The 23340-nt window shown below is 36.6% G+C and overlaps 1 pseudogene across 1 annotated transcript; it reads left to right on the top strand.

The window, feature by feature from the left end:
- Nucleotides 1–2880: 2880 nt before the first annotated feature.
- LOC145276795 (protein-lysine N-methyltransferase SMYD4-like) lies at nucleotides 2881–7079 on the top strand (annotated as a pseudogene). Its single transcript, XR_013868015.1, has one exon. The product of XR_013868015.1 is annotated as a protein-lysine N-methyltransferase SMYD4-like (transcript).
- Nucleotides 7080–23340: the final 16261 nt, after the last annotated feature.

The raw sequence follows: 23340 nt of genomic DNA, 5'->3' as shown, positions 1-23340 counted from the left end.
TTTTTTATACAATATATGTTTCACTTTTCCTATATTTTTGTATTATGTATTTCGTTATTATATATTTTTGCATTCTTCGAGACACTTGTTTATATTTGAGGCTCACAGAATGGCTGGTAGAGGGCATCTCTCATTCCAAGAACAGGGGTTGATAACTTGTCTCAGTCGCCTCATGGTACTGTCATGCAGAAGTACCAAAAATTCTATAATTCGATAAATTTTATTTTTTACGTGTAATTATTTTTCTACTTTATCATTTTACGTAATTGAAAAATTTTTTTTTTACAAATTTCAACATAACAAAGTGTGTAATTGAGCTTTTGCCTTAAAATCCCATTATATTGCATAAAAAAATAAGTTAAAACATTTCATGTTCATGTGTGCATTATCACCTTTCACCCACATTTTAAAAATGTCATCGTCTGATCAGCAAATATAGATTTAATCTGATATTGCTAAGGTAAAAAATTCCAACTTTACCTATTTTAAAATGAATTGTTCCAAAATCAAATTGTTTCACTATTGATTAAAATGGTACAATTGTAAATCAACAGATTCCAAAACAAAAATGATTCTCACTTTCTAACCTGTTAAAACTGTAAATTCTATGATTTGGCAGTTTTTTCTTAACTATTCTGAAATCTAGTTTCCTTAATTCAAATGTTTAAGTTCATTTGAGGACAAAATCAGAATAATAAAAAAAAAAATAATTATGCCCCTGATGAGGTTGAACTCACAACCTCTGTCTCGAAATATGATGTGCTAACCAATTGATTAACAGAAACACTATTGATTAAAATGGTACAATTGTAAATCAATAGATTCCAAAACAAAAATTGATATTTGTTTTATCGATTTGAAGAATATTTAGAAAGTGAAATTCATTTTAGTAATCTGTAGAATATTTTGCTGACAATTATTTCCATGGTAAAAAAGACAGAATATTTATTGGTTGAAAAAGAATTAACAGTAATGTCGCTACATAAGGTTTGCGGATGATATGAAAAAAACAAGGCATTCAAAATGTTTCTTATCTTAAACATTAATACATGAGGAGTCATTTCGTGTAAAAAGTTAATTTATTTTAGCCATCGAAACTCGAGAAATGCACGATTAAAATGTGTAAGCATTCAATAAGCAAAAAAAATCAACATGGCTGCTCGTAGACCAAGAAGCAACCGTGACCTTGTGATCAAAAAACTAAGATTGAGTCAAATGTAATGAATCGACACAACTTTGGTGAATCTGTTTGTATCTTTATGAATGAATTTATGTGGAGAGCGCGAGTGGCACAAATAATTTGGCAAAATCCTTTGCTGCATCACATGCATTTATTCTACATAAATTTAGTTTTTCATTTTAAATTAAAATTAAATTTGACTTAAAAATAAAATGTGTTTAAAGGTTACTTAAATTATTTGTCATTCTAAAGTATAGAAAAAAAAAATTATTCTACATAAGTAAAAAAAAAAAAAAAAGTTGTTTTAATTGTCATGAAATGCAACAAAGGATTTTGCCGAATTATTTGTCCCACTTCCTCTCGCCACATACATTCATAAAGATATGAACAGATTTACCAAAGTTCTGTTGATTCATTCCGTTTGACTCAATCTTAGTTTTTGATCTCAAGGTCAAGGCTGCTTATTGGTCTCTGTATAGGCAACTAAAGTATAGAAAAAAAAATTATTCTACATAAGTAAAAAAAACGTTGTTTTAATTGTCATGAAATGCACATGATGCAACAAAGGACCATTATTTCCATGGTAAAAAAGACAGAATATTTATTGGTTGATAAAGAATTAACTTTTTACGTCTTAAAAGAAGAGACATATACATTTTATTTCTGACAATTACTTTTATGGAAGAAATAACAAGTAATCTATATATTAATACAATAGCATGTGTGTTATTTTCTGTGTCACACTTACATCCGGGTCGTTTAATTGTTATGTACTTCCATTTCTTTCATAAATAATTTTACCAAGAATTCTTCAGAAGTTTTGGTTTCAGTTTTGATAACTGATGGCACTCCAGTAATCTATAATCTATTTTTTTTTTTATAAATAATTTTATCAAGAATTCTTCATAAGTTTCGGTTATGGCTGAAGGAACTCAAATTATATATATATATATATTTTTTTTTTGATAAGTTTTTATTTCGATTCAAGCTAACACACCCAAGTCATATGGATATATATATTTTTTATTTTTGAAATCGCAACTTTATAATATATAAAAATCGATAGAACATTAACTTTATAGTTAATATATACGAAATCTGCAAGAATTAAAATATCATATTTAAGTGTAATTCATGACTGGGTTTTGCCGGGTGTTTGTGCTAGCTTAGATAAATACTTTTACAGATTTAACAAAAGAGCTACAATAATATCAGAGCGTCTCCATTTACACTGAGCATCTACAAAATGCCAATATCAATATATTACATATGAATGAGCCATGTGGAATTTCCACAGGTCCCGCTAGTTCTTTTTTTTTTTTTTTTTTTTTTTTTTTTTAATAATATTGATCATAAGACACGTTCATTAATTGAAAATATTATTAAAAGTTACAGATTCATGTAGAAAGTACATAATATTTTTTGCATTTTTTTTCAAATCAATAATTGTAACCTGCCATTTCAAAATAAAAAGTGACAGACAGCTAATGTTTTTTTTTTTTTCTTTTAGTTCCAGCATATCTTTTACTCAATCGTTTTTCGGAATTTTTACTAATTTTGACATGACTTGTAAGTATCTAATGGTATTTTTATCTAAACTGCCTTATTTTTTTTTTAAGATCCCTTCCTTATACTGTACAAGCACTGTATTTTTATATAGATAATCTGATTGTAAATTTTATTTATGTATTTTATCAAATATCAAGATGTCAACCGTAAATCATAAATACCTAGACCCAATTGCCTCATAAGTTGGAGTCATGGTTAAAGAAGAATGACGAATGGGATTTGTGGTTGAAACATTTCCTTGAATCTGTCACGGATGCAGATCGCTTCAAGTCTATCTATGAACTACCATTTATAGATGACATCATTACGATTACGATGCCGGAATCATCTAAATGTCCCGATGATTCCACAAAAATGCGAAAGATGGGAAACGATGAGTTCAAACAAAAAAATTACGCTGAAGCGTTTGAGTACTATACCCAGAGTATACTGAAGGCGCCAGCTGGAAGCGAAGAATTGGCACTCGGTTATGCTAATCGGTCAGCCGTGACGAAAGAAGAGAAGAAATAAACTCTGTCTCAAAGATATCGAGCTTGCTCTCTCATATGGCTATCCGGTAAACCTGAAACATAAAATCCTCGAAAGGCAGGGCCGATGTTATTACGAACTCGGCTTATATAGTGAGGCGGCTAAGAGCTTCGAAAAGGCAATCTTCAAACTACAAAAGGCGAAACTAAAAAAAGAAGAAATGGAAACTCGAGAAAAGAAACTAAACGCCTTGCTTGAACGTTGCAAGGATAAGCCTGATGATGAAAAAACATTGAAGGGTTCCAAATATATGGATCCGCTCCCAGAAATTACTGACATAAAAAGTGAGAAATTTCCATGTGCCTCGGATTCATTTTCTCTGAAATATACCAAAGAAAAAGGAAGATACCCTGTTGCAACTGCTAATGTCAAGGTCGGAGATATTTTGGTTGTCGAAGAGCCGTATTGTTCGTTCGTAAATAATAAATACCTTGCTACCCACTGTCACTTTTGTTGTGAGAGAGCAGAGGTTCCGGTTCCTTGTAGTGAATGTTCCAACGTAGTTTACTGCAGCCTTAAATGCCAGGAAGCGTCTTGGGAAACGAGTCACTCTTTGGAATGTTCCATTCTTCCTTTGGTCACTGATAATGCACAATTGTCTTTAAGAATGGTCGTAAAAGCAACTTTCAAATACCTTAAGGAATTTAAAGAGAAATACGGCAACAGTAACGAACAAGAGATGGAGGTAGAGAATGCCTGTTCGCTTGGGTTTAATGAAGATGGTGTCTATGACTCCCACGATTACTGGGCTGTCTATAACTTAGTCAACCATACCTTTGACAGGAAGTTTCCAGATTTGTTCCGTTGGACAATGATTGCAGTTTATTTGCTGAAGTGTTTAGAGAAAACTGAATATTTTCCGGCAGACGATGAGTGCAGTCAAACTGATCGCATCAAAGTTGGCAGCCATATCTTGCGCCATCTTCAGATGGTGTCGTGCAACGCTCATGAAGTCCACGAGTTGCTTATTGAACCAGGAGAGATGTTCGCTTCCAATTTCATCATGATCGGATCAGCCATCTATGCCACTGTCAGTCTGTTTAACCACTCCTGTGACCCGAACGTGCTCAGGTATAGCTATGGAGACAAGTGTGTAGTGAGGGCAATCCACAACATCAAAAAGGGAGAAGAGATCGTTGATAGTTACGGCGTATTCTATTCGACAATGGAAAAGGAGAAACGACAGAGTCATTTGCGTCGGCAGTACTATTTTGAGTGTGCATGCCTCGCCTGTAAGAAGGATTGGCCCATGTATGAAGAACTGATGAATGTTCCACTGTCTTTTAAGTGTGACAAATGTGATACTCCAATTGAAAGTCTTGAAGGAGAAGGAGACGTAGAAATGACTAACGACTGCAAGAATTGTGGCCACAGTAACTATGTGGCAAAGAAGGCATTGACTATTCTGAGATGCCAGCCTAATTACGATACAGTGTCCAGCCAGTTCCTCTTGGGTGATATCACAAAGCAAAGTCTGAACACTTTGATTGAACATCAAATTAGACTGGAGAATTGGTTAAGCCGCCCATGTCAAGATATACTCAAATGCCAATACACCATCCAGCGATGTTATGACATTCAATCCAATCATTACCCTTTAAAGAAAAAAAAGTAAAGTGAAACCAGAAATAACTCAACAAGACAAAGTAACTCCCAACACAAAAAACAGAGTGCTTCTATATTATACAAATGAAAAAAAAACAAAAAAACAAAAAAAAAAACACAATTGTTGTGTCTCAAATAGTAACATATCCAAAACATACGAAAAACGATCAGGTAGAAAAATAATTATTCGTAAAAAAAGACATTTGTAAAATATAGTGATTTGGTTTCAAAATCTCCTGATTGGAATTGGTTCTCCTTTTGCTTATGTCTTTTTTTTTTTTACATGGTGGTCACCACTTATCAAGGCCCGGAAGCCACTCAGGGATAAGGGTTATTGCGTGTACAGTAATCAATGAGATAGTATCGTAGTAATCGTTAGTATTGGCGATTTGATAAAGTGTCTTACTTAAAGGGGCGGTTCATCAGGAATTTGTTTATGTTGGACTTGAAGACATCCAAGTTGTAGTCAGGTAAGAAACAGGCAAACGGAAGAGAGTTTCACAGACGTGCATTTCTAAGAAAGAAGCTTTGTTCATGGAATCTACATTTTAATTTAGGCATAGATAAAGAGTGGGTAAAATTACTGACAGTGGTTTCAGCTAGACGGGTGTTTATCATGTCATATGACCTATTATGTCGTACCCAGCATGTAACCTTATCGGCAATGTTTTTCATGAATACTGTATATATTTGTGTATAAGTCGAATTTCTGAGAGAAGATTTTAACGTTATTTTTGGAGGGGGTCGACTTTACATAGGTAATGTTTTTGGAAATGTTTGTTAAAGAGCGACTCCGCACTTGGTCATTACATAGAAAACGCCACTTTGTGCACTCGGTATATACCAGTAATCCTAATAATTAATCGCACTCCTTCCGAACTCCACTGCAGTGCGTTTGCCAACATGTAAACACATGCACGGTTTTTCAGTGGGAGACTTAATAATAATTGGAATTGCTCTTGCAATGTTCACTCTCTAGATGCAGCTATAGGCCTAAGTTTGGTGTTTACGATATGTCATTCTTTCCTAAGTTCACTATTAAAAAATCCTATAAACGACAATATTAATTTTACGGCCCACCATTCTTGCCCTAGTTTCTTTTGAATAAAATACATACCTGCATCTAACAGTTCAGCCCTAAGGACAACTCCAGAGTAATTCTTGACAAGTCAATACTATTGAAATTTTTAAGCAGATAATTATTTTTTATGAAAGTAATGAACAAAATTGTATGCGTGCAAAAGTTGGTTCTATATATGAAAATCGAATGGACCACACTTGCATAAATGCATGTATTATCGCTTGCGGATGCCAAGAAACAATTTATATGTCTTACAAAAGAAGAAACATCAAAAAGGATATTATCTGTGCAAGAAAGAGCCATGATATGGACCATTTAACTTGCCTAGAATCTACAATCGACTCCTACATAGTTAATACCTAAAATGACAATTTTTTTGGTCTTAAAAGGCACACTGACTTATACACCAGATCGACTATTGTGACGTCAGAGCAAAGCGAACAGTCAATCTCTCTACTTACTCTCTCTATATATCTCACTATCTCTCTCTCTTTCTTAAAAATCTAATGAATCTCTCTGTGAATGATGTGGCGTGGCAGACACTTGGCTGAGGGAAATGGGACAGAGATTGGGTGTGAATATCGTCGTAACGAGTGGAAATACGTCGTCCTGGCAACCAGACAGCGAACGTTCGTGGCGGGAAACGCGGAGTACAGGGGATTTGAAAATAAGAAATAAATAGTTGGCGAAAAGAAGCGAGACAGCCCGGTATACAAACATTATCTCCGAGAATCGGACCTCATCGAAGATTGAGATTTGGATCAATTAAATTGCAGATTATCATTCAAATACAATCGTATTGTCGATTGAATTCTTCTTTGGAACTAAGATTCGAGGAAGAGATAGACTTTCGCCATCTCAACTTTTTTCTTGGATATTGTGTTTGCGAACTTTTAATCCGTGTTTACCCTAACGGATAAAAACAGATAAGTTTGGCCTATCTCATGCCAATATCTTTTCCTTTCCACAAACTTTTATACATATTGTACTGTATTTTGCATGTCGCATACATCTGGCAAACATCCCAAAAAAATACGTCTGTCTCACTCATTCTTTTTATCGGAGCTTTTTCTTCTTCCTTTGTATATAAAAATCTTTCTTGAAATTTGAAACTTTTATTGAGTGTTTGTTTCGTCATTTTTGCTCTGTTGTTCCGTCCTCCTTAATGATATGTTTTGCTAGTTAATCCAACATCCGACGATTAACCGAAGATAATTATGAGATATTGGATATAAAATAAAATAAATTCTTGTGTCTCGATCTGACTGCCAATCAATTCGGTCATCCATTAACCGGGTCGTGACATAATTTGGGGGCTCAAGTCCGGGATTCTCATTACTTTTTATCTTTATCCGAAATCTGTCAATTGGGGAGACTAGCAGAAGAAATGTCTACAGTAGAGGAATTCTTAAGAAACCCATCGGCGGAGCAATTATTAAAATTGAAGAAGGACGACGCATTCGTAATAGGACAACAGCTCCAATTAGATGTCAGACAATCTATGAGGAAAGCTCATCTTCATAAGATAATTGCAGAACACATGGTCGACAATGATGTATTCGAGGACGAGATACTGGACAAATTACAGGTAGAACCTCAAAAAGTGACATCAGCACAAATCGAGCTCGAGAGGGCAAAAATAATGGCCAGAGCAGAGATAGAAAAAGCCTGAATAGAGCAGGAAACCAGGAAATTAGAACTGGAACTCCGAGAAAGAAATTTTGGATCAGGCAATAAAGAATTTGACTTAGCGAAGCAAGTCAGGCTAGTACCAAAATTCAAAGAAGACGAGGTCGACGAATATTTCCAGCACTTCGAGAAAACAGTGATTAATCTGGAATGGCCGAATCACACGTGGACGATGCTATTACAAACCGTTATAAGCGGCAAGGCGCAAAAAGCATACGCGTCGTTGACGATCGAGGAATGTGCAAACTACGAGACGGTAAAAAGGGCGATAATGGCGGCATACGAGCTATTACCAGAAGCATACCTGCAAAAGTTTCGAAACTATCGAAAAACGAAACTCAGTTCTATACGGAATTCCTTAGACAGAAGGAAACATACTTCGACCGAGGGAGCGGAGGGAGACTACGAAAAGCTGAAACAATTCTCATCGAAGAATGTAAAAAGGGCTTGAGTGACCAATTGCGGCTTTATGTAGAGGAGAGGAGAGTTGGAACTGCACGCGAATTAGCTACTTTAGCAGATGAACATGCCCTGACACATAAGACATTCAAAGCAAAGCACAGCTACGCGGGAATACCAACCATGCGAGGAAAAGGCCACTATACACCGATCGAGAGTGTGCCAGCAAGAAACCATCCTCCGATAAAAGGCAGGAGATAACTTGCTTCCATTGTGGAAAGATCGACCATATAGCCAGGAATTGTAGAAATCAATTCAGTCGGGAAGAGAAATATCAAACCACACCCCAGGGGATAGTGTCGCGAAAAGAAATAGAGGACAGCTATAAACCATTCATAGCTATGGGACTAGTGTCACAGAAGAACGATAGTGGGAACACCTCGAAAGTTAAAATACTGAGAGACACAGGAGCATCACAGTCCCTGTTGCTAAGAAGACAACTCCCCAAAGGAAGACGATCCGATATGGGTGAACATGTCGAAATTAAAGGTATAGGCGGAAAAGTCACGAAAGTCCCAATCCATCAAATAAACCTCGAGTCGAAATGGATCTCGAAAACGATAAAAATAGGGGTAGTCGAAACTCTACCGATCGAGGAAGTGGATATGCTTTTAGGAAATAGCTGGACCCAGAGTAATGGCCACGGGTATACCAGAACAGAAGGAAGTCAGAAAATGGGCACCAAAAGCGAACCCAAATCAGAAAAAGGCGGGAGTGGTGACGCGCGCACAAACTCGAACACGTAGCAGAGAGGAGGAGGTGGAGGAGGAAAAACATAGGCAGCCAGAGGAGATGGCGCGGGAATCAGGAGAAAATTGCGGGAAGATCAAGAAAAGGCGCAAACTACCGACAAGAAAGGAAGATGGCGAACACAACATCTTACGTGATCAAACCACTACGGAAGATCTTATCGAAAAACAGAAGATGGATCCAAGCCTCAAGAAATATTTCGATTTGGCCGAAGGGAATATTGAAAAAGATAATAGCACCTCGGAATATCATATCTGCAATGGGATCCTGATGAGAAGATGGAGACCGAAGAATACCCCTGATATCGAAGACTGGGAAAATAGAGATCAGGTAGTAATACCTCAGGACTACCGGGTGCTTATCTTAAAAACAGCACATGAGATGCCGTTAGCGGGGCAGCAGGGCATTTGGGGATAAATAAATCTTACGACAAAGTAACTAGACACTTTTACTGGCCAGGGATAAAAAGAGATGTAGTAAAGTTTTGCAGCACATGCCATACGTGTCAGATAGCGGGAAAGGCAAATTCAAACATACCTAAAGCTCCATTACAACCCATACCTATTACCGGCGAACCATTCAGCAAAGTGATCATAGACTGCGTAGGACCCCTACCCCGAACAAAGCAGGGAAACAAATATATATTTACAATTATGTGCGCAACATCCAGATTCCCAGAAGTATACCATTAAGAAACATATCATCTAAGAAAATAGTTGGAACTCTGGTGAACTTTTTTACAAAATTCGGTTTGCCACAAGAAATACAATCGGATCAAGGATCAAACTTCACTTCCAAGATCTTTCAACAGGCCATTGAACAACTGGGAATCGAAGCGATTCGAGCGAGCGCATATCACCCTGAATCCCAAGGGGCGCTTGAGCGATTCCACTCCACATTGAAAAGCATGCTTCGAGCATACTGCACGGAGAGTCAAAAAGAATGGGATGAAGGACTACCTTTTGTTATGTTTGCAGCGAGAGAAGCTACCCAAGAATCACTCGGATATAGCCCATTCGAGCTGATATACGGACACTCAGTCAGGGGACCATTAAAACTAATAAAAGAAAAATGGCTGGTCGACACTTCAAGACAACCGAATTTGTCGGAATACGTACTGAAGATGAGAAAACGGATAAGGGAAGCAAACGACTTGGCTAGGGAACATTTGGAGCACACCCAAACCAAAATGAAATTAAGATGTGACAAAAAGACGATCCAACGGGAATTTGAAGTGGGGGACGAAGTACTTCTTCTATTACCAATGAATACCCATCCACTCAAATCCAAGTTCCAAGGACCTTATAAGGTTATAAGGAAAGTCAGTGACTTAAACTATATCATCGGAACACCGGATAGAAGAAGGAAAACTCGAAAATGCCACATAAATATGCTGAAGTCATATCACAGCAGAAATGAAGAAATGGCAAAAATAGCCGCATGCAAACCGGAGTTGAGTGAGAGCGAAACATGTGATAGTCACGATTATTATGACGTGCTCCAAGAAAAATCACCTAAACTTCAGAATTCTGCAATCTTGGAAAAGCTGAGGGAGAAATTGGATCACTTGGGCACAACAGAACGGGAGGAGTTATCGAAGCTCATCGAAAGTTTCAGATGCTTATTCGGAGACGTGCCTAGCAAATCGAAAATAGCAGTACATGAAATCGATGTAGGAGATGCAAAGCCCATCAAGCAACATCCTTACCGGATGAATCCGAATAAGGCTAAGCTGATGAAAGACGAGACGGATTATATGCTACAGCATAATCTTATAGAACCCAGCTATAGTGCTTGGGCATCTCCATGCGTTCTCGTAGACAAGCCAGACGGATCGAAGCGATTCTGCACCGATTACAGAAAGGTGAATCGAGTAACGGCTACAGATGCTTATCCCATACCCAGAATGGATGACTGTATAGATCGAATAGGAAATGCCAAGTATCTAATGAAATGTGACTTACTTAAAGGATATTGGGTGGTACCTCTATCCGAGGCGGCCAAAGCTATATCAGCCTTTGTTACGCCGGAAGGCAGTTTCCAATATCGCCTCATGCCCTTTGGACTTAAAAACTCCCAGGCAACATTCGTCCGAATGATGGATAAATGTTTGAGAGGCGTAAAGGGTGTGGATACCTATATAGACGACATCGTGATCTATAGCGATACATGGGAGGTCCATATGGACACAATAAGGGAAGTCTTTCACAGGTTACAGCAGGCCAATCTAACGATTAACCTAGCGAAAAGTGAATTTGGAAAAGCCACAGTGCAATATTTAGGACATACACTGGGATATGGAAAAATATCACCCCAGGAGGCTAAGATTAGCAAAATCATGAATTACCCCGAACCGAAGAACGTAAAGGATATCAGGAGATTCTTAGGCATAGCAGGGTATTACAGAAGGTTCTGCCCGAACTTCTCCGATCTTGCTAACCCATTAACCGAATTACTTAAGAAAAGAACAAAATTCTTGTGGACAGACGAATGCAGAGAAGCCTTCTCTAACATAAATAGGAAGCTAAGTACTGGACCAGTGCTGCAAGCACCGAATTTCAACAAACCCTTTTCTCTAGCTACTGACGCTAGCGATAATGGCTTAGGATCAGTGCTTTTACAAAAGGATGACGATGGAGAATTACATCCGGTCAGTTATCACTCCAGAAAATTTAATATTCACCAGCAGAAATATTCAACGATCGAGAAAGAAGCATTAGCTCTAATCGACAGTTTTAAGCACTTTGAAATCTATCTGACATCGTCAGCGGACGTTACGATCGTATATACGGACCACGATCCATTGCAATTTCTGCATCGCATGAAAAACAATAACAGAAGATTGTTGTCGTGGTGTCTCTTAGCTCAAGAATTTAATTTGAAAATGTGGCACATCGCGGGCTGAAAGAACATAGTGGCGGATGCATTATCCCGCCTATAAATAAGTCATACTATATCCGAAAACGTCATTTAAGGAAAAATAAGTTTTCGGCCTTTTAAGGGGGAGGATGTGACGTCAGAGCAAAGCGAACAGTCAATCTCTTTACTTACTCTCTATATATATCTCACTATCTCTCTCTCTTTCTTAAAAATCTAATGAACCAGATAACCCCCTCTCTCTGTAAATGATGTGGCGTGGCAGACACTTGGCTGAGGGAAATGGGACAGAGATTGGGTGTGAATATCGCCGTAACGAGCGGAAATACGTCGTCCTGGCAACCAGACAGTGAACGTTCGTGGCGGGAAACGCGGAGCACAGGGGATTTGAAAATAAGAAATAAATAGTTGGCGAAAAGAAGCGAGACAGCCCGGTATACAAACATTATCTCCGAGAATCGGACCTCATCGAAGATTGAGATTTGGATCAATTAAATTGCGGATTATCATTCAAATACAATCGTATTGTCGATTGAATTCTTCTTTGGAACTAAGATTCGAGGAAGAGATAGACTTTCGCCATCTCAACTTTTTTCTTGGATATTGTGTTTGCGAACTTTTAATCCGTGTTTACCCTAACGGATAAAAACAGATAAGTTTGGCCTATCTCATGCCAATATCTTTTCCTTTCCACAAACTTTTATACATATTGTACTGTATTTTGCATGTCGCATACATTAGGCAAACATCCCCAAAAAATACGTCTGTCTCACTCATTCTTTTTATCGGAGCTTTTTCTTCTTCCTTTGTATATAAAAATCTTTCTTGAAATTTGAAACTTTTATTGAGTTTTTTTTTCGTCATTTTTGCTCTGTTGTTCCGTTCCCCTTAATGATATGTTTCGCTGGTTAATCCGACATCCGACGATTAACCGAAGATAATTATGAGATATTGGATATAAAATAAAATAAATTCTTGTGTCTCGATCTGACTGCCTATCAATTCGGTCATCCATTAACCGGGTCGTGACATAATATGCAAGTATATACGGTAATTATTTTTTCTACCTTATTGTTTTTGGTAATTTTTTGGATATTTTACTGTTTGAGACCTGACAATTACATAGGAACTATTTGTTTACTTGAAATTAAATATTTTTTCGTTTGTATAATATAGAAGCACCCCAAAAAAGTAATTTCAACATAAAAAGGAAGTAACTTTCAACATAAAAACTCCTAACACAAAAAAGTAGTAATTCTGAACATAAAAAAAAAAATGAAAGTTATACAACATTTGTAAATCTAAATGCAAATTAGATGTATTTTTTGCCAATGTCACATCTCAGCTGTTTTTAACTCATTAGTTAAGCAGCTAATAAAATATTTTGAAGCGAATACTTTGTTCATTTATAAAAATTTTTTTTTTATAGATGAAGATTGATAATTTATATTTAGATATTCAGACTACTCTTCTCATATATGTATAAAATATATTTATGGCACTTAAGCTACACAGAGGTGTCCATATGTCATTCCTGCAGAGAATTGTCAGACTAACGTTTCATTTTGGCGGAATTAAACATGGATGCCTATGTGCAATTTGATTGCCAGAAACATTTTTATACTACTACTACTATCATAACTAGATCACTGTTAAAGTAAATATTAAAAATATATGTACAATATATTATTTCACCTCATATGTGTATGCATACATGAAATCATATAGATACTGTCAAGAATTATAAATACCAACTGAATTATAGAAATAAATTATAAGATGGTCGACATGATGAACTTTGGAATATAATAGTCTTGTCATTTATTCACTATATTGCTTTGTAATTACATTGAGCTTCTTAAATAAGGGTTGGTACCTATAAGGAAACAGAATATATTTCCACAAATATATATATATATATATACACACACACACACTCGTGGAAAAGGTAAAATATATATATATATATAATAAAAATGGCACTGGAAAAAGAGACATGCTAAAGATGGCATGTGTCCATAAATATGAAAACTCGCGCAAGTGAAAAATGGATGAAAATCTCACTTGGAAAAAAATCTATTGGAAATGGGATGCTTATCCCCTATTTAAAACTATAGAACAAACCTAGCCCCCTCCCTCCAAGAAAAACTGACAAATCGATGCTATTTGCTTGAAAATAACAGAGTATATACTTATTTTTAAATATTTACTTTAAAATAAGGGAAAGGCTTAGCACCTATTTACAACTATAGGGAAGGTTAGCTCCCCCTCTGCACAACCAAACTTAGAAAAGTCAATTTTATTTTCCTGAAAACGGAATGAATTAAAAAATATTTTTTTCTTAAATATTGGGAGAAGCTTAGCCTCTATTTAAAACGATAGGGCCGTGCCTATCCCTTCACTCCAAAAAACTTTACATGAATCAATTTTATTTACTTGAAAATAACATACTAAGTACTTTGACCATTCGGACTATCGTTTTCATCTGGGATCGTTTTTTTAATTTTTTTTTTATGGGTCTTTACCCGGTTAAAATAATTACGAAGGGGTCACAATATTTGATAAAGGATCAAAATTGAAAGAAATTAAAACTTGGCAAGCTCTAGTTGACTTACACATGTGCAAATATATACATTTGTACATTAATATTAGATTCAGCCTTTTCCTATCAGACTGATGATGGCTCATATGTTAACGTCTCAGGCTGGAATGCTACATTTTTTTTTTCTGGTTCTAACTGATGGCACCCAAGTCATACTTTAAAAATTTTTTTTTACTTTTTAAATCATGACTTTATATTGGGTACAATATCATGAAATAATCGATAGAGGATTGACTCCATAATATCTGGCAGTAGAGAAAGCGAAAAGCGGTCATAGCAAAATTCAATACTAAAGATATAGAAGGTACTTGTGCAGAACAAGAATCGTGCTATCGTTGAATTTTACGGGCATCATCATGAGTTGCATCTTCTGCTATATATGTATAGTTCCATCTTCTGTGTGTGTGTATATATATATATATATATATACATATATATACACTTTTTTTTACATAGGCATCACCCCTTATAAAGGCCAAGAGGCCACTCGAGTATAAGGGTTAAAGAGTGTACAGTAGAAATTGGACAATATAGTAATCGTTAGTAATGGAGATTCGGTAAATTTGTTAACTTATATGGAACGGCTCATCAAAAACTTGTTTACATTAGACTTGAAGACAACCATATTGTAGTTAGCTGGAAAGCAGAAAAACGGAAGACAATTCCATAGGCGTGCAGTTCTAAGAAAGAAGCTTTGCTCATGGAATCTATGCTTAGGTTTAGGCACAGATAAAGAGTGGGGGGAAACTAGTGATAGTGTTTTCTGCTAGACGGGTGTTGTGAAAGTTTGGCGAAGGGGGACCATAGAATGGAGCTCAGCCGAGCACCTGCCATGAAAATAACGATAAAGCAGAGACAAACTCGCAACATCTCTTTTGCGAGAAAGAGGTTGCAGGGAAGAGAAAAGGACACCCCCCACAAGGCTACGAAGTCTATTTTGAACTCTATCAAGGCAGGATAAGTCCTTTCTAGCAGCTCCTGCCCAGATGTGGAACAGTATTCCATACTTGGACGTACCTGGCTCTTCTATAGATAGAGAAGAGCATCAGTAGTGAGATATCTACTGGATCGATAGAAGGATCCCACCATTTTTCCAGTGGCCTTGGCAATGGATTTAATGTATGTGTTCCATTTAAGATTAGGAGTAAAGGTCAAGCCCAGAAGCTTGTCAAAACATAAGGCCTCCCCAAGACGAGAGCCATTTATTTCAATTGATGCCAGATGGGGATCAGAGCGTTGATGATGTAAAGATAAAAGTTTGGTTTTAGATGCATTAAAAGTAACAAGCCACCTCTTTCCCCATTGTACCACTTGCTCAAGATCAGAGGAGAGAGAATCAGAGAGAACTTGGTCGTTTACGGCCTTAGATATGCTAACATAGTAGTGTCATCAGCATAGATGGCAACGAATTATGTAATGATGTTATTTGGAAGATCATTAATGTAGATCAGGAAAAGAGTTGGGCCCAGGATGGACCCTTGAGGGGCTCCAGCATTAATACTAAGAGCTTCTGATTTCTACTCATCAACCACTACTCTTATGAACGTATCAGAGAGAAATGATTTAATAATTGAGAAGACATTTTCAGCTATACCATAGCTGGAGATCTTGTGAAATAAACTTTTATGCCATACTCTATCAAAGGCCTTTGATATGTCAAGAACAATTGCCCTAGAAAGGTAGCCTCCGTCGAGAGATTCGCTTAACTGTAAGCACATCTGCTGTAGATCTAGCAGAACGGAAACCATATTGCGTGTCATTAAGAAGGTTGAAGTTATCTAACAAATCAACTGGTATGAAAACCTATGATTATAGGTCTTACAAAATATTATTGGCAGTAATATTCTATAAGGACTATCTCATTTAGATAAAGATTGCTCGATATACAAGATAAAGCGAATAAATCAAATTTTAGTCATTCAATAAATTTAAAAAATTATGACGTGAAATGGTCAAATTTCAAATCAAAAGATTTTTTTTATTCTATGTAAGACAAAGCATACATTTGAAATATAACTCCTTATCTGATAAGATTTCGATCAAAACCCTATTTACTCCTCTGAAGAGATGGTAGACATCGAAATCCTATAGGATAAGGAGTTATATTTCAAATGTATTGTCTTACATAGAATAATAAAAATCTTTTGATTTGAAATTTGACCATTTCATGTCATAAATTTTTTAAATTTATTGAATGAATAAAATTTGATATATATTATTATTTACTATAATTATTAAATACCTACAGACACTAGTGTTTCATCCTTTCGGTAATCATCAGTGCAGGGTGTCACGATTAACACCAGGCGATAGATTTGAACCAGGCTAAAGAAGCCATCTCTGTTAACCGCGAGAAATATTGTTGAAATTAAACATTTGTTTTTTAAAATGCTTTTTAACGTCTATCAAAGTGATCTAATCATTATATGATGATTTGCCCATATATATATATATATATATATATATATATGGGCAAATTGTCATAGCCTTAATAATAATATGAAATCTGGATAAATTAAAATATATTTAAGCATCTTTTACGATCAAGCACCTCTCCTTAGTTTAAAATAACAGAAGTATTCATTTTATTTTTAAAAATATCTAATGATTAATTTATTTTTATTTCCAACTACTAGTCTCATCTTTATTAGTTGTTGTCGTCTCACCACAATTAACCTCTGGCACGTTTTGGGTGGGATTGAAACCGCTATCTTCAGACAGTGTTCATCTGGAACTGTAGAGATTCAACGTCTCTATCAACTGCGCCACGGGCCCCGAATGTGGTGAGACGACAACAACTACGGATGGCAGTGATGGCTGAGAATGCAGTTAGGAGATTCGAAGTTCCTATCCGTCGCGGTTACCACCTGACGAAGGCCAGAGGAATTAGTTGGCCGAAACGTTGTGAATAAACAATCCAATAAAAGATGAAAAACAACAACTAATAAAGATGAGACTAGTAGTCCGAAATAAAAATAAATTAATATATATAATGCTCATCTCAAAAATGAATTCCAATTAAGGAATAATATATATATATATATATATATATACCAATCGGTACGGACCCGACTATGGAAGATCAGATAATAAATAAACGTGGATTTATAAGATCAAAGAATCCAACCTTGATCGCCATTCGGGGCCCATGGCGCAGTTGATAGAGACGTTGAATCTCTACAGTTCCAGATAAAAAATTGTCTGAAGATAGCGGTTTCAATCCCACCCAAAACGTGCCAGAGGTTAATTGGCCAAAAATGTGGTGAGACGACAACAACTACGGATGGCAGTGATGGCTGAGAATGCAGTTAGGAGATTCGAAGTTCCTATCCGTCGCGGTTACTACCTGACGAAGGCCAGAGGAATTAGTTGGCCGAAACGTTGTGAATAAACAATCCAATAAAAAAATGAAAAACAACAACTAATAAAGATGAGACTAGTAGTCCGAAATAAAAATAAATTAATATATATAATGCTCATCTCAAAAATGAACTGCAATTAAGGAATAATACATAAATATCTAATGACTTTTTATAAAAAAAAAAAAAAAAAAAAAAAAAAAGTCACTTTTCTTAATTGAGTTTACATTTTAATTTGATGTTTGTAAGGTGTAAAAAGCAGATCTAAAATCATGTCAACTAAAATAGTACAATTTCATTTAAAAAAAAAAAAATGGCATTCCTTTTATTAATTTGAAAAAGATTTAGCTGACAAATTTATTTTTATGCTAACAAAATGGAGAATATCTTAATTATAAAACTCTGCGGACTGTCCGAGCTTTCTTGAATCTTGTAATAAATAATTTTACCAAGAATTCTTTATAAATTTTAGTTTTGGTTTCTATTCTAACTGATGGCATCAAAGTCTTTTTTGTTTTTTTGTTTTTTTTACTTTTGGAATCACTACTATATATTGGATACAATACAATACATAATGATCAATATAGAATTGGTTCTATAATCTATATGAAACCTGCATAAATTAAAATATCATATTTAAGCATATTTTACCACTGCTAGTTTGTCATTAAAAGTAAATTGCTGTGACTTTAAATAAACAGACATATGTGTCTTATTTATTTAAAGAATAGTTAGCTGAAAATGACAGTTTTATGGAAGAAAAATGAATTTGATTTTTCTTAATAGTAGTAATAATCAGAAGCAATTTGAAAGAAACACATTATTATTAAATATAGTAAAATATAGAGATTGATGTAGAAAGCATGGAATTTCTACAGATCCTGCTAGTAAAATATATAACAAATAGAAAAACTAGTAAAGATTTCATTAAAATTGGAAAATGATGCGAATTTTGGTGGAAAAAAAAAAAAAAAAAAAAAAAAAAAAAAAAATGAATGCCCATCACTGCTGATTCTATCAGAGCAATCTTGGCTTATCAATTTGAACAACTTCTGATTTCCATCAACATTTGGGAAATCTGCTGTATTAAAAAAAAAAAAAAAAAAATACAGATTTAGTCAACTTTCACCTTAAGATTTAATTCAGACATGTTTGTAAACACTAAAATTTTTTTTTTTTTTTATTTCAGACTAAGAGGGGGGAGGGGATATTTAAGAATCAGCAACAAAAAAAAAAAAAATAAATAAATAAATAAAAAAATCCAAAAATATATTTTGGCAAATACTTTTTAGGTTCATATTTGGATTTATAATCTTTATAACGGAAAATTGTGACTAAAACCTGCTTTCAGGAACACCAGCAACCACTGTAAAAGAGTAATAAAAAATGCAAGAGAGCTATATGCCCAGTCTGTTAAATCCAAAGTAGCTGATCAGCGGCTTGGTTCCCACCAGTTTTGGCAAATAACAAATAGGATCCTGAACAAAAGTGTGCGTTCTATCCCAACCATTATCAACAGATCAGAGGTCATCTCTTCAGCTTCAGACAAGGCCAAACTATTTTCCAAGAACTTTGCAGCTAATTCTACCCTATGCGACGAAGGCCATCAACTCCCAATAGTTCCTCCTATAACACAGAACACGCTAGTTAACATACAAATATCTGTGCGTGAGGTCGCCAAGCTAATCAAGAACCTTGATTCCAGTAAAGCAACTGGCCCTGACGGCATCTCAATTATAGTGTTAAAAAAGCTTCAACCAGAACTTGCTCCCATACTTACAAAACTGTTTAAGCGTTGCCTTAAGGAGAAGTGCTTTCCAACACCCTGGAAAACCTCGTAAGTATGCCCTGTATTTAAGAACTCTGCTGATAAGTCATCTCCCTCTAAGTACAGACCAATAAGTCTCCTGTGTGTCATGAGTAAGTTGCTGGAATCCATATTAAATAGGGAAATAGTCAACCACCTCAGCAGAAATAACCTTCTTAGTGACACGTAATATAGTTTCCATTCTGCAAGATCTACCGCAGATGTGCTAACGGTTATATCTCATAGGATTAGTGAATCTCTTGACAAAGGCTTCCTTTCTAGGGCAATTGCTCTTGACATATCAAAGGCCTTCGATAAGGTATGGCATAAAGGCTTACTTCACAAGATTTCCAGCTACGGTATAACTGGAAATATTCTATCATTAAATCATTTCTCTCTAATAGGCTCATAAGAGTAGTGGTTGATGGACAAAAATCAGAGGCCTGCAGTATTAATGCTGGAGTCCCTGAAGGGTCCATCCTGGGCCCTACTCTCTTCCTTATCTACATCAATGATCTCCCTAAACACATACTTAAATCATTCGTTGACATCTATGCTGATGATACGACCATCTATGACAACACATCAAAGGCTGTAAATGACAAAGCTCTCTCTGATTCTCTCTCCTCTGATCTCGAATGAGTAGTTCAGTGGGGGAAGACATGGCTGGTTACCTTTAATGCATCTAAAACCAAACTCCTATCTTTACATCATCAACGCTCTGATCCCCATCTGGCATCAACTGAAATGGATGGCTCTCGTCTAGGAGAAGCCCCATGTTTTGACAAGCTTCTGGGCTTGACCTTTACTCTTGATCTGAAATGGAACACGTACATCAAGTCTGTTGCCAAGGTCGCTGGAAAGATGGTGGGATCCTTCTACCGCTCCAGAAGATATCTCACTACTGATGCAATTCTCTATCTATATAAAAGCCAAGTACGTCCAAGGATGGAATACTGCTGCCATATCTGGGCAGGAGCTGCTAAAAACAGCCTATCCTGCCTTGACAGAGTACAAAATAGACTTCGTGGCTTTGTGGGGGATGCCCTTTTCTCTACCCTGCAACATCTCTCCCACAGAAGAGACGTTGCGAGCCTATCCTTGTTTTATCGTTATTTCCATGGCAGGTGCTCGTCTGAACTCCAATCTCTGCCCCCCCCCATCTTTTATGAAAAACACCCGTCTAACTGAATCCACTGTCAAAAACCTTCCCCACTGTTTATCTATGCCTAAATCAAAATGTAGATTCCATGAACAAAGCTTCTTTCTTACAACTGCACACCTGTGGAACTCTGTTCCGTCTGCCTGCTTCCCACCTGATTACAACTTGGGTGTCTTCAAGTCCAACGTAAACAAATTCCTGATGAACCGCCCTCTTAAGTAGACTCTTTATTAAACCTCCACACTAACGTACTGTACTTACAATAACCCTTATCCCTGAATGGCTTCCGGGCCTTGATAAGTGGTGACCACATTGTAAAAAAAAAAAGTTTGATATTTTATTTCAAATAATGCAGCAAGACATATTTCACATACTCCAAGCTGACAAGCTGAGATTGCTCAAAATTGCAGTGAGAATTAGAGATTGTTTGAAACGATAGGCTGAGATTGCTCAAATAGAAAATCATCAGCATCATCAGCAGCAAGGAAGTGACAATGGCTAAGTGATTGACAACATGGACTGACAACCTGTGTGTATCAAGTTTGAATCCACAGAAACAATCAAATTGGAACAGAGAGCTGGGAATGGGAAATTATCAAAACCCAAAATTATAAAGGTGTTGGTGTAATTAAACATAACTACTATTACAAACAACAGAATAAGAAAGAGACACAGACACAATCTATATTCACTGCTACTACTGCATGACACACACCAACTATCTGCTTATGATTTGAAGATTTCTATGTTTGAAACAAATTCTTGGAGTTTTGATCCTGTAGACAAATTAAAGGGCATTTGTTGGTAACTATCGGATGAAATATTAATAGTGTGAATATCGGTGTAAATACTAAAAAAAAAAAAAAAAAAAAAGGTGCAAGTGACCAGAGCGGTCTAACAAACAAATCAGTTTTTTGGGTTTGTTCTTTATTATTAATTTATTGAAAATTCTTCAGATTTTCTCCATTGAAAAATTTGAAACTTTTGTTCCTGAAAATTAGAATATTACATTGGATGGAGGCGAATCAAAGACAAAACAATTTTAGGCTTTGATAAAAATTTATGATATGCTTATTATTTACAGCATAAATAATCACAGAGTTAGCTCCCTTCCTTTGATTACTTTCATTTTTGTTGGTAGAAACTGTTTATCAAACTCATCGTTAATCCCAGTTGATTTGGGGGTTTGTTCTGAATATGCAGCAGACATTAGTGCTGCCATATTAAAGCTTTCTAATGCCGCAACATTCCATTTCAATGATTTGTAGTGTTTGGGTCTAGCACAACCCAAGACAGAAGAAGGACGAGTGAATTAGATTGATATTTGAAAGAGAGAGAGAGAGAATAGAAGAATGTTTAAAATTATAAGAGAAAGAAAAGGAAGTTCTAATAAAAAAAAGAAAAAGAAAGAGGTAATACAAATAGAGGAAATGAAAGATTTAGGAGGGAAAGGAAGTGGGAGCAAGTTAGTAGTGGTTGCAGGCAAAGAAAATAAAAGATTGAAGGTGTGTTAAATATTAAATTAATACAAAACATAAAAGAAGGGCTGAAAGTAGTAGGTGGGAAGAATTCAAATAAAGGAAGGGGGAAAAAAAAAAGGAAATTTAAACATTTAAATTATGTAGAAGAGTAAGGTGGAGGGAGCAAATGAGAAGGAAGAAACAGATTAGTAAAAAAAAAAAAAAATGTCAAAGACAACTAAAATGAGAGTTTAATTGAAAAAGAGAGAAGAGGTAAAAAGAAAAAATGTATAAAGAAAGAGAAAAAAAACTAAGGTGGTAGGAAAAAGAAAGAGAGAAGTCGTGGATGGGGAAGGAGAAAGAGAGAGAGAAGTCAGGGGTGGGAAAGAAGGAGAGTGAGAGAGAAGTCGGGGTGGGAAAGAAGGAGAGTGAGAGAGAAGTCGGGGGTGGGAAAGAAGGAGAGTGAGAGAGAAGTCGGGGGTGGGAAAGAAGGAGAGTGAGAGAGAAGTCGGGGTGGGAAAGAAGGAGAGTGAGAGAGAAGTCGGGGTGGGAAAGAAGGAGAGTGAGAGAGAAGTCGGGGTGGGAAAGAAGGAGAGTGAGAGAGAAGTCGGGGTGGGAAAGAAGGAGAGTGAGAGAGAAGTCGGGGTGGGAAAGAAGGAGAGTGAGAGAGAAGTCGGGGTGGGAAAGAAGGAGAGTGAGAGAGAAGTCGGGGTGGGAAAGAAGGAGAGTGAGAGAGAAGTCGGGGTGGGAAAGAAGGAGAGTGAGAGAGAAGTCGGGGTGGGAAAGAAGGAGAGTGAGAGAGAAGTCGGGGTGGGAAAGAAGGAGAGTGAGAGAGAAGTCGGGGTGGGAAAGAAGGAGAGTGAGAGAGAAGTCGGGGTGGGAAAGAAGGAGAGTGAGAGAGAAGTCGGGGTGGGAAAGAAGGAGAGTGAGAGAGAAGTCGGGGTGGGAAAGAAGGAGAGTGAGAGAGAAGTCGGGGTGGGAAAGAAGGAGAGTGAGAGAAGTCGGGGGTGGGGGAGGAGGAGAGAGAGAGAGAGAGAGAGAAGTCAGAGGTGGGAAAGGAGGAGAGAGAGAAGTCGGGGAGTGGGGGAGGAGGAGAGAGAGAAGTCGGGGAGTGGGAGAGGAGGAGAGAGAGAAGTCGGCGGGGTGGGGGAGGAGGAGAGAGAGAAGTCGGCGGGGTGGGGGAGGAGGAGAGAGAGAGAAGTCGGCGGGGTG

The sequence above is a fragment of the Euprymna scolopes genome, chromosome 5 (assembly GCF_053919585.1).
Source record: "Euprymna scolopes isolate OS-2025 chromosome 5, ASM5391958v1, whole genome shotgun sequence".
In the NCBI taxonomy this organism is placed as follows: Eukaryota; Metazoa; Mollusca; class Cephalopoda; order Sepiida; family Sepiolidae; genus Euprymna; species Euprymna scolopes.
The sequence above is the reverse complement of the archived record's forward strand: the minus strand, read 5'-3'. Positions and strand labels throughout refer to the sequence as shown.